Genomic DNA, 13,180 nt, shown 5'->3' on the forward strand with positions numbered 1-13,180 from the left:
GGATAACAAAATTTAGAACATGCTTGAATAAATCTAGAACATTGAGAGTGTATCATGTTATTCTTCCAGTTTTCTTTTTGATTTATGTTTTTTCCAATTGTTAGTTCATTAGCAGGAGACTCTCAATTCTTGATATTGATTATCATTGTAGAATACCTAAAATCGGTATTCAAAGTATCATTTGTAGTTTGATGGTGTGTGTGTCAGTGGAATTTGCTAGAATATGGAAGTAGGTTGTTTTTTGGAAGTGTATTTCATATCAACTTTATCAAGTGGGATATTGCATGACTATATGTCTATATGAGGTCTTATACATGAACTTGCTACATTTTTAAGTCGTTCATTATGCATGAAATTTGTGTCTTGTTAATGCTTGCTGCAAATTTCACTAATGCTTTTGTTCATTTCTTACACTTGTTGCTATGGTTAAGCAGAACTTGACCTACTGCTAAAACTGAAGGCCTCTTTGGTAGATCCTCGGAGCACAGCCCTTGAAGACTGGAAACAATCTTCATCTCAAACATCACAGTGCTCGTTTTCAGGAGTTTTATGCGACATGAATTCTCGAGTAATCAGTCTAAATATCCCATGTGCGATGTTGTGAGGGGGTCGAAAAAGCACGAGGCTAATGCGTGACCTCGTCCCTCGTGGGTGTGACGCTTCTTTTTTATTCAATCAAGTGTAATTGGATTTCCTGTGAGTTTACACCCAATTGACTAGTAATATAGGAGTCGCCATTCAGTTTTTAAAAACAATGAGAAAAATTGACAAAACCCGGTTATCGTGACATAAAGGGAGTGCAATTATGTTTGACCACGACGACCGTAGGTTCCCTTGTGATCCCTGGTGTGGGGATCTCTCAACATACACCCGCAAGGTAGAGATTGAGGGTTCGGGGGACTGTAACTACCGAGAAGAGTACTTCGCTCGTCGATAACTCCAGAGGCAGGATATCCTTACTAGCTCAGCATAAATAATTGAAGGGACATGCGTTAACTATTAAACTAATCTGAGTTGATTTTAGCAATATGTAACATATAATACTAGATCGATCGCGATTATCTGATTTAAATAGAATTAAGGGACCTAGCATGATAATCCAATTTCCCAAAAATATTATATTTGTTAGGCGTGATAGAACAATCAGATTTAGTTAGTTTAACAGTTCATAAAAAGGGCGAGGAAAGCAATTAAATCATCGAAGAGGGACACATTACGACGCACCCTTGAGAGGTGCGTCACGGTTCTCAGAAAACTAACCACTTTGACTTTGCTATTTCTCCTTTTTATTTAATGAACCTCAAATTATGGGACAGGATACGTTCTGTTCGATTTATGGATCGATTGCGACAGAACGCGTGAACAATTTCGCAGCGAGAGGCTTAGGCTGAGGGTTGGAGTCAATACTAAGAATATGAATTGTGTGTTCTTTTCACGTCGAATTTGGGGCTGTATTTATAGGGAAGAGTTTGTGGAAAGATAGAATTGCAGAGTTCTAATCCACAAAGAATTAGGAAAAAACACGTACCCAGGTAATTCCAGCGCCCAGGCCTGGGCGCCGAAGATTTCGGCGCCCAGAGCCAGGCGTTGAAAAGAGGGTCTGGGCTACCCAGGTACTTCCAGCGCCCAGGCCTGGGCGCCGAAGATTTCGGCGCCCAGAGCCAGGCGTTGAAAATAGGGTCTGGGCTGTTTTCTTAGTCAGATTCGGATTCCTGAAATCCATAGTGTTTGAGACTTAATCGAGTCTTTTAGTGCGTATCAATTTCATGACGGAATGCGCCTGGTCCCGTTACGAACTCTAGGCTCGTTAGGATTTTAATTAATACGTAACTCTTATTTCCGAATCATATTAGGAATAGGATTCTCGCAGTTTTCTATCTCATTTAGGATTTATGTTGGAATGCAACACCTAATTCTGACAGGTTTCTATCTTTTATGACTTGCCACTTTTAGAAGCTACCCTTTACGGCAGTTACTATTTTTAGCAGGTTTCTATAAATAGCAGGTTTCGGGTGAAATGAAGAGGGGAATTGAGATTCGTTATTTTATAGGAGATGCGTTATCAAGTGGAGATTTACGCTTTCATCATCGAGCCTTCCCTTTCGGGAATGGGGACAAATGTAGGTGTCTACAGTTAGCCCCCACTTTGACTGAGTCTTGGAGTAAGACAATGGTCAAAGTATTAGACGGAGTGTGTCACACAAGCCATGGTTACCTGTTTTGGTGAGGGTCTCACGAGCCCCCGAGTGATAACATTTGACTTAAGGGTCATCACTTGAAGTGTCGACATATCCCTCACGTGTCATTGGGATTTGTCAACGGATAGTATAGAAACTTCCTCACTTTGTCATTGGAAGGATCTAAAGAAGTGTAGAAACTCCCTCACTTTGTCATTGGGAGTAGCTACAGATGTTTTCGAAATCAAAGCTATAAAGTATAATTGGGCCTGGCCAAGCCCAACCACGAGGTAAAAATATTTTTAAAGATTCTCATTTTCAGGGCTAGTTAAACGAGAAAACCCCCTTGTTTTTATAGGACGTAAAACGAAGGAAAATCCAGCACATCGCTCTTTTTTGGAAAAAACGGAAAACCAATCCTTTTAATTTTTGGAAAAGGGAAACCAGAAAAAGTTATCGCTGCAGCGACTAAGGACCTACGCGACTTGTGACGTAGACCCTAAAGATGGCGAGCCTGTCCGCTAAGGGTGGACGCCTCGTCCGAAAAAGTGGACGAATCTTGTTTTTGAATATTTGAAAATAAGGACCTACGCGGCTTGTGACGTAGACCCCGCCGGCTAGAGATGGTGAGCCTGTCCGCTAAGGGTGGATGCCCCGTCCGAAAAAGTGGACGAATCTTGTTTTGAAATTTATTTTGTGTTTATTTTTTGGAAATAAGGACCTACGTGGTTTGCGCCGTAGACCCCGCCGGCTGGAGATGGCGAGCCTATTTCATTTTGTTTTTTGAAGATTCTATTTTTCGAAAACTGAGGACCTACGCGGCTAGTGACGCAGACCCCGCCCGCTGAGGGTGGGCGAGCCCATTTTGAATTTTTTATTTTGCCCATGTAGAAGGGCTTTTGTGATTACAACCTGTTGGTGGGTCGTAATATTTCCTGATCAGGTGTGTCCTATAAGTGGGCCCACACTGTGTATATTTTTAACGATATCGCAAAATACCGTTCTTGGGAAAGAAATATCAAGATAACAGATAATTTACACAAAATAGGGGAGTGCGCGTGCCCGACAGCGAATATTCGCTGTCTGGGAAGCATTTTCAGCGCCCAGCTCTGGGCGCGAGAATTTCTAACGCCCAGAGCTGGGCGTTGAAAATGCGAAGGGGAGACGGGTCTTTAAATTCTCGGACCGTCCTCTTCCTTTCCCATTTCCACCATTTTCGCTCAAGCTCCTCACCTCTTTCAACTGATTTCTTACTCGTTTCTTCACTTTTCTTTACGAATTCTACTCCAAATCACTTCCTAATCTTCCCAATGTAAGTAATTTTCAGTAATTTTGAGCTTTATTGTCAATTTCAGTATTTTCGTCAAGTATTTTTATGCATGAAATTGATTTGGGGGTTTTTGATTTTGTGCCCCTTTCCTTCAATTAGATAGTTGAAAATGTTCCACATAACATGTTCATTAGTTTGTGCATGTCAATTTTCGCAAGTATGTTGATTCTTGTTGAATTTGGGCATTTTTATGCTAGCCCCCAAGTATACGTACGACTCTAGTGTTTTCTTACAATGTAGGTGTTTTTGGTATATTGCTTGCGTTCCTCATAATTCATGAATGACAAATTATGGAAGAATTTTCATTTTGTTGGAGTTAATTAAAAAAATTTCACTTAGGGAATTTTTTTTGCTCGATATAAACTTAGTATCATGTCTTAGGAAACAAAAATTGTATGACTCCATTTTATGAGTGGAATGCACTCCTTTAGTGATTGGTGTGAGTGCCAGTTTTGTTAAAGGTATACTGCCTTATTGTATTATTGATCAGCATGCCTAATGAGTCGTTACCTCCTTCTGGTGGCCACGAGGAGCGTGGCATGACGCGTCAGTCTACTGGCGCGGGTCCCTTATGGGTGGGTCCTGAGCTCTACGATGGTCGTGATCTGCACTACGACCTAGAGCACCATGTGACTTCCCGCCTTCACGCGAGGAGAGAGACTACGGTTCGCGGCTACGGCGCAGCGACGAGTGAGACCGTTTTTAGTTTCCTGAGCTCGGACGCCCAGGCTTTGGTGAGGGCGAGCTCACTATTTCCGGTGGTCGAGACCTTCTGGGAGATACTGCGGCTTAACATCTCCCTGTCCTTTCTACAGTCGTTCATGAGGTGGTGGTGGGATACCACCAACACCTTCCATTTTCCTTGGGGCGAGATGACGATCATTCCCGAGGACTACACGGCTTTGACGGGCTTGACCTTTATAGGGAACCCCGTTCGTCTGAGGCCGGATGGCCCACCGCCAACTGTTGCTGAGGGTACCAGGCTCCTGGGCTCGTGGATGGGCAGGAGATTGCCTTCGTACCAGCCCCGTGGGATACCTTTCGCTGACCTGATGTGGGCCTTGGAGCATGGGGTAGAGGAGTCATCTTCGAGACAGGCTCGGCTGTTCTACCTCCATTTTATTACTTCCATTTTTCTATCGGGTCCGACTGACACCTTTGACCCGAGGTGGATAGGCATGGTGGAGGACGTGTCTACACTGGGTGACTATCGTTGGGGCGATTTGGGCTATGCGACGCTCGTCGGCCAGATGAGTTTGGCGGTGCGCGACTCGGACCCGAGTAGACGTCACTTTGTCATTACATTAGCGGGAGTGCAGCGTTTGATCGAGGTATGTGCCTAGACTTTCTTTTGTTTTCTTGTTTTTACCGGGCCTCTTTTTTTGATGTTTTATTGTCTTTTCCTTTTGTAGTTGTGGGCCTTTGAGCATTTACCTTGGCTGGCTCCCCGAAAGGGGCAAAGGCCTTTGGAGTACCCTGCCGGTCGTCATTGGGGTTGGAAGAAGAAGCTGACAGTGCGTCCACCGCCCGATACCGTGTGGGATCTCATTCGGGATGGGAACCCTGAGCATGTGCAGAATCTTATCCTCTATCTCGTATTTCGTCATTCTTTTTATTTTCTATGCGCGAGATCTGACCGTGTTTGTACAAAAACAGGTGGTTCGGACCCCATGGCTCTCTTTTAGGGGTACTTATGCTTCGGTCAGGGATAGTCATGCCCTGAGCCAGATGCGGGTCTTGTTCGTCGGCCGCCGGGACCCTGTCTGGTACCTGGGAGAGCGGGTACGTATGCAGACGGTCGGGGCTTTTTCGGTGCCTAGGCCTCCGCCTGCGACCATGCTGTCTACTCGTTCGATAGGCGAGTCGTGGAGGGTCCACTCGAGGACTGGCGTGCCGGCGACGGAGTTGGTGATAGAGGGAGCTAGCTATTATCAGTTTATCCAGGATTCTCTTCGTCTCCCGGAGCCTGGCGCTGTAAGTCGCCCTCTCTTTTCGTATTGATTTTAGTGTTTCCATGCTCGTGCCCATGTGTTTATGTCTACTGTGTTTTGTGCAGGAGTGTCCTGACCCTTCGTTGGGGGGATGGGTGCTTCCCGATGCTCGGATCTCGTATACCGGAGAGAGTGGATCCGAGATTGTGGAGACTTTCCCGGAAGACCGGGTTTTCCATGCTCCGCTCCCTGAGGGAGTACAGGCGGTATGCACCTTTTATTTGTGAACTCTTCTTATATTTTTTTCTTTTATTTTTGTTACTAACATTCCTGTTTCAGGTTCCGCCCCGTACGGCCAATGCGATGGTGGGGGTGATCAACCGGTTGAAGTCCGCGTTGGTTCGAGCCCGATCTGCACTTTCTTGCAGGAGCCCCCACTCTGCTCGGGTAATGTGCCCTCTTATTTTTTTCTCTTTTGATCTGTACCTTTTGTTTGGCTTTCTATTACTCATACTCTTTTGTCTTTTCTTGTAGACGGGTGCTGGACGAGCCGGGGCCGACGACGCGGGTCCCTCGGGCGGGGGACACGGTCGTGAGAGAGAGAGGGCGCGACACTCGCCCCTACGGCATCGCAGTTCCGACGCGGGGGTGAGTTCTTCCGGGGAGAGGTCCGAGCCGGAGCGTAGGCGACGTTCCGTGTCGGTGGCCCGAGAGCCTAGCCCCGAGTTGCAGTCACAGCCTCATTTTTGGGGTGATTCTGGCTGGGGGCCCTCATACCACGGGGAGTGGAGTGGATGGACCGGCGAGGCTTGGAGACATGAGGCCGATGACGAGTCTTAGGTTTATCTCCTGTTTTGTATATATTCATTCTTGTATTCCGCATGTATATATAAATATATTTTTTTTGTGATTTTTTGGTGCAAGAATGTTTTGAGCCTTCCGTGGGCTTTGCTTTAACATATTATAGTAATATTAGCTTTGTAAACCAACGACGAATTTTTTTTAAAAGAGAAAGAATTCCGTAAAAATAATGAGTTCATACAAGAGTGCACACATATTTTTAGACTAACCGACTACTTGGGGTATTTCATATGCATGTTCACTATTTTTCCATTTTTTGCCGACTCGTGCCATACTCCTTTGTTGGGCTTGTTCCTGAAAACTCTTGTGGTTTTGATTTTCATTCTATTTGGTCTTGCCCGTGCGCGGGTTAGGGTATAGTGCCCTTTGCAATATCCTTTCTTCTTGATGCGTTGCATAACTTTATTATTTTTTAATTTTTATTGGACCGAATCCTTGATAAGGATTGCCTACGTATCTTGTCAGAATCAGGTCGCGCGTAGTTCTAGCTTTTTGATTTTTGAAAGGGTGTTCATTACACGTCTGCTTCCCCCCCAAGTGTTCGTGGTTCTTTTGATGGTTCGAAAAAGGAGTACGAACACTTGCAGAAGCGGGAGGATAGGTGGCAAGAGAGAATGACGCCCATACAAGGGCGTAGGAAATATCGGCGCCCAGGCCTGGGCGTGAAAAATAACAGCGCCCAGTCCTGGGCGTTAAAACATGGTCCTTCGCCTTTTTCTACTTTATCGAGTTTTATGCCGTTTGCAGAATGAGTCTTAACGTGTTTTATTAGATGCCTTAACTCCGGACTGAATTTTATTAAATATGGTACTTTTTCAATTGGTCTAAGTTCGTGAGGTTAGCGAATTCCGCTCCATCTATGTCAGCTAGTGGGACTGCTCCGCCAGGTAGGATTGTCTTTACAAAATATGGTCCTGTCCAGTTAGGCCGGAATTTTCCTCGAGGGTCCGTAGTAGGTGCGCGGACTTCTTTTAATACAAAATCGCCTTCTTTGATATTTCGAGGTTTGACTCTTTTGTTGAATTTCCTTGCGATGCGCTTTTGATACACTTGCACGTGATGTAAAGCTCTCAACCTCCGTTCGTCTAAAAGGACGAGCTCGTCGTACCTAGCTTGAACCCAATCAGCCTCGGGTAGCTTGCTTTCTAGGACGATCCGGAGGGAGGGAATTTCCAACTTGATCGGTTGAACTGCTTCCATTCCATATACCAAGGGGTAGGGTGTTACTCCAATGGAGGTGCGGATTGAGGTTTGATAGCCCCATAATGCGAAGTGTAATTTGTTGGGCCAATCCTTATAATTTTCGGCCATTTTTTCGATTATGACTTTAATATTTTTGTTGGCCGCCTCTACCGCGCCGTTCATTTGCGGCCTGTAGGGAGAGGACTTATGGTGTTTGACATGATATTTTTCGAGCAGGTCTTGGACTTCAGCCCTAAAGTGGGAACCTTGGTCACTTATGATTTCATGTGGAACCCCGTATCGACAGAATATGTTCTTTTCTAGGAATCGAGCGACATGTTTGGCCGTTAATTTTGCATATATAGGAGACTGCCTCTACCCATTTAGTGAAGTAATCAATTGCGACTAAAACGTACTCGTGTCCCCCTACGCCTGTTGGTGTTACCTTGCCGATTATATCTATACCCCAGGTGGAAAAGGGCCATGGAGAAGTGAAGGTGTATAGTTCTGAGGGAGGCAGATGGTTAAGGTTACTGAAGATTTGGCATTTTGGGCAAGTTTTTACAAAGTGATGGCAATCGGTTTCCATAGTGGTCCAATAGTACCCTGAGCGGGATATTTTTCGGGATAGCATTTTTCCGTTCATATGGGGTCCGCACACGCCGTTATGGTATTCTTCCATTAGTCTTTGGGCTTGGTTTTGGTGGACACAAAGTAACTTGATTTTATTCGGCGTGTACTTGTACAGTTCTCCCAGAATTATGCTATATTGTGAAGCGAGGAGGCGTAGGGCCTTTTGTGCTCGCGGGGAGGTGTTTGGGGGGAATTCCCCACTTGTTTTGTAACGAAGGATGTCCGTATACCATGGTTCTTCTTCGGTGTTTTCAGGTTCGAAGTCTATGGCACAGCAATAAGCCGGCTCTTTCCTTCGCTCGACCCGAAGGGTCAGCCCGTCCCATTCATTCGGGATGTTGAGCATTGAAGCTAGCTTCGCTAGTGCATCCGCGAATTGGTTGTCGTCTCTTGGTAAGTACGTACACTCGATTTTTTCAAATTGCTCGACTATTTGGTCTAAGTGAGCTTGATATTTTGAGAGACTAGTGCTTCGGACCTTCCATCTTTTGGATATATGGTTTATTATTTGGGAAGAATCCCCGAAGACTTGTAGATGTTTGACTCCGAGGCTAACTGCGGCCTCTAACCCAACTATGCAGGCCTCGAATTCGGCGGCGTTGTTTGTGGCCTCGAAGTCAAGTTTGACAGAAATGGGTATATGGGCCCCTTCGGGACTGACTAGGAGAACTCCGACGCCGCATCCTTTCTGGTTGGACGCGCCATCGAAATATAGTGTCCAATAGTCGTCTCGTATCATAAGAAGTTCCTCGTCAGGGAGGAGGTAAGCTTATGTGGTTTCCTCATTCATGGCATGCTCGGCCAGGAATTCGGCTACCGCTCTTCCTTTGATTGTTTTTTCTGGCATGAATTTTAGGTCAAATTCTGAGAGCATGACTAGCCACCTGGACAGGCGACCATTTAGGGCGGGCTTTTCGAACATGTATTTTAAGGGGTCTAGTTGTGACACTATATGAACAGTGTGGGCTAATAGGTAATGCCTGAGTTTTTTGGATGCCCAGACGAGGGCGAGGCAGGTTTCTCAAGTTCTGTGTATCTCGTCTCGTACTGTATGAACTTCTTGCTCAAGTAGTAAATGGCTCGCTTGGATCCATGTACACACTGTGAGAGCATAGCTCCCGCTGCAGTATCCGTGACGGTTAGGTATAGGCGTAAAGGGATTCCAGGCAAAGGTGAGGAGAGGACGGGTGGTTTGCTTAGGTATTCTTTGATTTTATCGAAGGCAGTTTGGCATTGTTCATCCCATTCGGCTTTTTCTTCTTTTCTTAATTTCTTGAATATTGGCTCACAAGTCATAGTAAGCTTGGAAATGAACCTACTAATGTATTGCAGCTTTCCTAGGAAGCCCCTTATCCGTTTTTCAGTTTTTGGTGGGGGCATTTCGGTAATGGCTTTGATCTTGGATGGGTCAATCTCGATTCCTCGCGTACTAACAACATATCCTAGCAATTTTCCAGAGGTTACCCTGAACACACATTTTTGTGGATTTAGTCTCATGTTATATTTCAAGATTCGGGTGAAGAACTTTTTAAGTGCCGGGAGGTGACCGTGCCGGTCTTTAGATTTGACGATCATGTCGTCTACATAGACCTCGATTTCTTTGTGTATCATGTCATGGAGTAACGTGGTGGCTGTTCTTTGATAGGTGGCCCCCGCGTTTTTTAAACCAAAAGGCATTACAGTGTAACAATATGTACCCCAAGGGGTAATGAAAGTTGTTTTTTCCATGTCTTCTTCTGCCATGAGTATTTGGTTATATCCGGCATACCCGTCCATAAAGGACAGGAGCGCGTGCTCTGCGGTGTTGTCTACTAGTATGTCAATGTGAGGTAGAGGGAAGTCATCTTTGGGACTGGCTTTGTTGAGGTCTCGAAAGTCTACGCACATTCACACGCGTCCATCTTTTTTAGCTACGGGGACAATATTGGCCACCCATTCTGGGTAGTTGGAGACTTTTATAAAGCCGGCGTCTAATTGTTTAGTAACTTCTTCTTTTATTTTCAAGGCTATCTCTGGTTTGAGCCGCCGTAGCTTTTGTTTTACTGGCGTCATTTTGGGATCTAGCGGAATTTTATGCTCAGCGATTTCTCGATCTATTCCTGGCATGTGTTTGTAGGACCAAGCAAAGACACCCTCGAATTCCCGCAAAGTGGAGATTAGATCGGCTTTTTCAGTGGGAGTTAAGGTGAGGCCAATTTTAATGATTTTAGGATTTTCTTCTGTTCCAATATTTACCGATTCTGTGTCCTCAATTATAGGAGTTTTGAGTTCTTGCTCATTTACAGCTTTTATTAGTTCGGTATATTCCTTTTCTGGCTCTTTTTCGTGCTCATTAGTGGCGAGACATTCTGCATTATTACTCGGATTTTTAAGCGGCATATAATCAAAAGTTTTGTTTATCTTATTAAAGTCATGAAGCATTACATCAAAAAGATCTCCCGGAGTAGAGATTTCCGGGTCTAAACCATTTTTGGGAGGGTTACAATTTTGCTAGGTTCGGACTCGGAGTCAGACTCGGATTCAGACTCTAATTCTTCGTACATCGGACCCTCTCCCGCAGATATCTTGAACTTCATCCCACGAGCATTAGTCCATTTGAAAGTCTTGCGCCACCCTCGTTGGATTTGGTCATCTTTTGAGGGTGATGGAGCGATCAATTTAGTAGGATCGAACACTTCATCTTGAAGAGCTAATGCCATAATTTCTGTTTCATTCTTCGCTCTTTTCTTTTCTAACCCAAACAATAGCCCGAAAGCATGTGAGTTGGGGAGCGTTTTTGGCATAGCACGATTCTTTGGGGCGAGTGGCCTTTGAGAACGTAAAGGGTCGTGTCCCAGAGCATGCATCTCTTGGGTTTGTGCGACCTCTAGGTATAGGTGTTCGGGATATGCTTCTTCCATCGCGTTCCTTGATGGCTATCACGGGAAGGTATTCAGGGGCCCTGCATTATTGTTGTGGAGTAGGAGACACATTAGTTTATTTCGTGAGTCGGTTTTTTAGACATTCTATGACTACCGTTAAGTCGGACTAGTGTATTTGGACTGCTATGTGTGCACTTTGAACTCTTTATATTTTCGAAAATCTTTGCCCGTGTGACATTCATAATTATTTGCATGGTCGACTTTTAGTGCCGAGCATTGCCGTCGTAGGAGGCCTAACAACGACGCAAAGAGTTATTAATTTTTTCAAGAGTCGCTTTTGAAATCGAGTGCTTTTCTTACGCCCTCGTAGCAATTCTTTTTACGAACATTTTTTGTGCTACGTATTTTCCTTTCGCGCGGGCACCGAGGCTGCTGCGCCTGACCAGAAGGCAAAGCAGCAACTTCAGCGCCCAGCGTCGGGCGTGAGAAATTATGGCGCCCAGCCAGGGGCGCTGAAAATGCGTCCCTGGCTGGTTCTCGTTTTCGGTTTGCGTCTACTTTTGTTTATGCGACTTCGATTTTGCTTGCTTGCCTAATAACGTCCTTTACGGGTCGTGCAACGTTTGTGGGATTCGTTACAGGCCATCCCGAGCGTCGCTTATTTTTGTGGCGATCGTTCGGGTATGCGGAACACGTATTTCGGTATAACTCTTTGGCAAATTGGTTTATGAATGTTTGGGAAATTTTTAAGGTCGTTGGTTTTTCTAGGATAGTTTGTCACACACAATCACATATTTCGCTACACATAACTAACATTCATCATGAGGCGATAATAACATGTCATGTAGCTTATGATAGGCTTCTATGGGTAGTTATTTGCGCCTGGCTTGGTACCGCTTCTATCGTAGATCCAACACATGCCCCGGTCGAGGTAGTGTCTTCAACAGACGAATTTCGCTCAACAGGCCAACCCGCAAGTACAAGCCAAGGGGGCATGCAGGCGAGAGGGACCTAATGAGCGAGCGATTGGGTTCGGGATAGGTGTACTACCTGCACAAGTACCGAGTGGGCAACATGCGCGGCGTATGCACCCCCCTATTGGCGAAAAAAGGTATCCTTAGTCCCAACTCCCGAGGGAGCCGAGATTCGTTATGCGGTTCTGCCCGTTCACATTAATATGCTGATTTTCAGGTCGTCCCAACTTGATTGGGAAATAAACGCGGGGTAGGATCGTTTCACCCTTCAGCTACTTTGATTACCTACAAGCACGAGCATTTCCTTCACTATCCCTAGTGGAGTCGCCACTGTGAGGGGGTCGAAAAAGCACGAGGCTAATGCGTGACCTCTTCCCTCGTGGGTGTGACGCTTCTTTTTTATTCAATCAAGTGTAATTGGATTTCCTGTGAGTTTACACCCAATTGACTAGTAGTATAGGAGTCGCCATTCAGGTTACAACAATGAGAAAAACTGACAAAACCCGGTTATCGTGACATAAAGGGAGTGCAATTATGTTTGACCACGACGGCTGTAGGTTCCCTTGTGATCCCTGGTGTGGGGATCTCTCAACATACACCTGCAAGGTAGAGATTGAGGGTTCGGGGGACTGTAACTACCGAGAGGAGTACATCGCTCGTCGATAACTCCAGAGGCAGGATATCCTTACTAGCTCAGCATAAATAATTGAAGGGACATGCGTTAACTATTAAACTCATCTGAGTTGATTTTAGCAATATGCAACATATAATACTAGATCGATCGCGATTATCTGATTTAAATAGCATTAAGGGACCTAGCATGATAATCCAATTTCCCAAATATATTATATTTGTTAGGCGTGATAGAACAATCAGATTTAGTTAGTTTAACAGTTCATAAAAAGGGCGAGGAAAGCAATTAAATCATCGAAGAGGGACACATTACGACGCACCCTTGAGAGGTGCGTCACGGTTCTCAGAAAACTAACCACTTTGACTTTGCTATTTCTCCTTTTTATTTAACGAATCTCAAATTATGGGACAGGATACGTTCTGTTCGATTTATGGATCGATTGCGACAGAACGCGTGAACAATTTCGCAGCGAGAGGCTTAGGCCGAGGGTTGGAGTCAATACTAAGAATATGAATTGTGTGTTCTTTTCACGTCGAATTTGGGGCTGTATTTATAGGGAAGAGTTCGTGGAAAGATAGAATTGCAGAGTTCTAATCC

This window comes from Spinacia oleracea, chromosome 2, assembly GCF_020520425.1.
Source record: "Spinacia oleracea cultivar Varoflay chromosome 2, BTI_SOV_V1, whole genome shotgun sequence".
Classification (NCBI taxonomy): domain Eukaryota; kingdom Viridiplantae; phylum Streptophyta; class Magnoliopsida; order Caryophyllales; family Amaranthaceae; genus Spinacia; species Spinacia oleracea.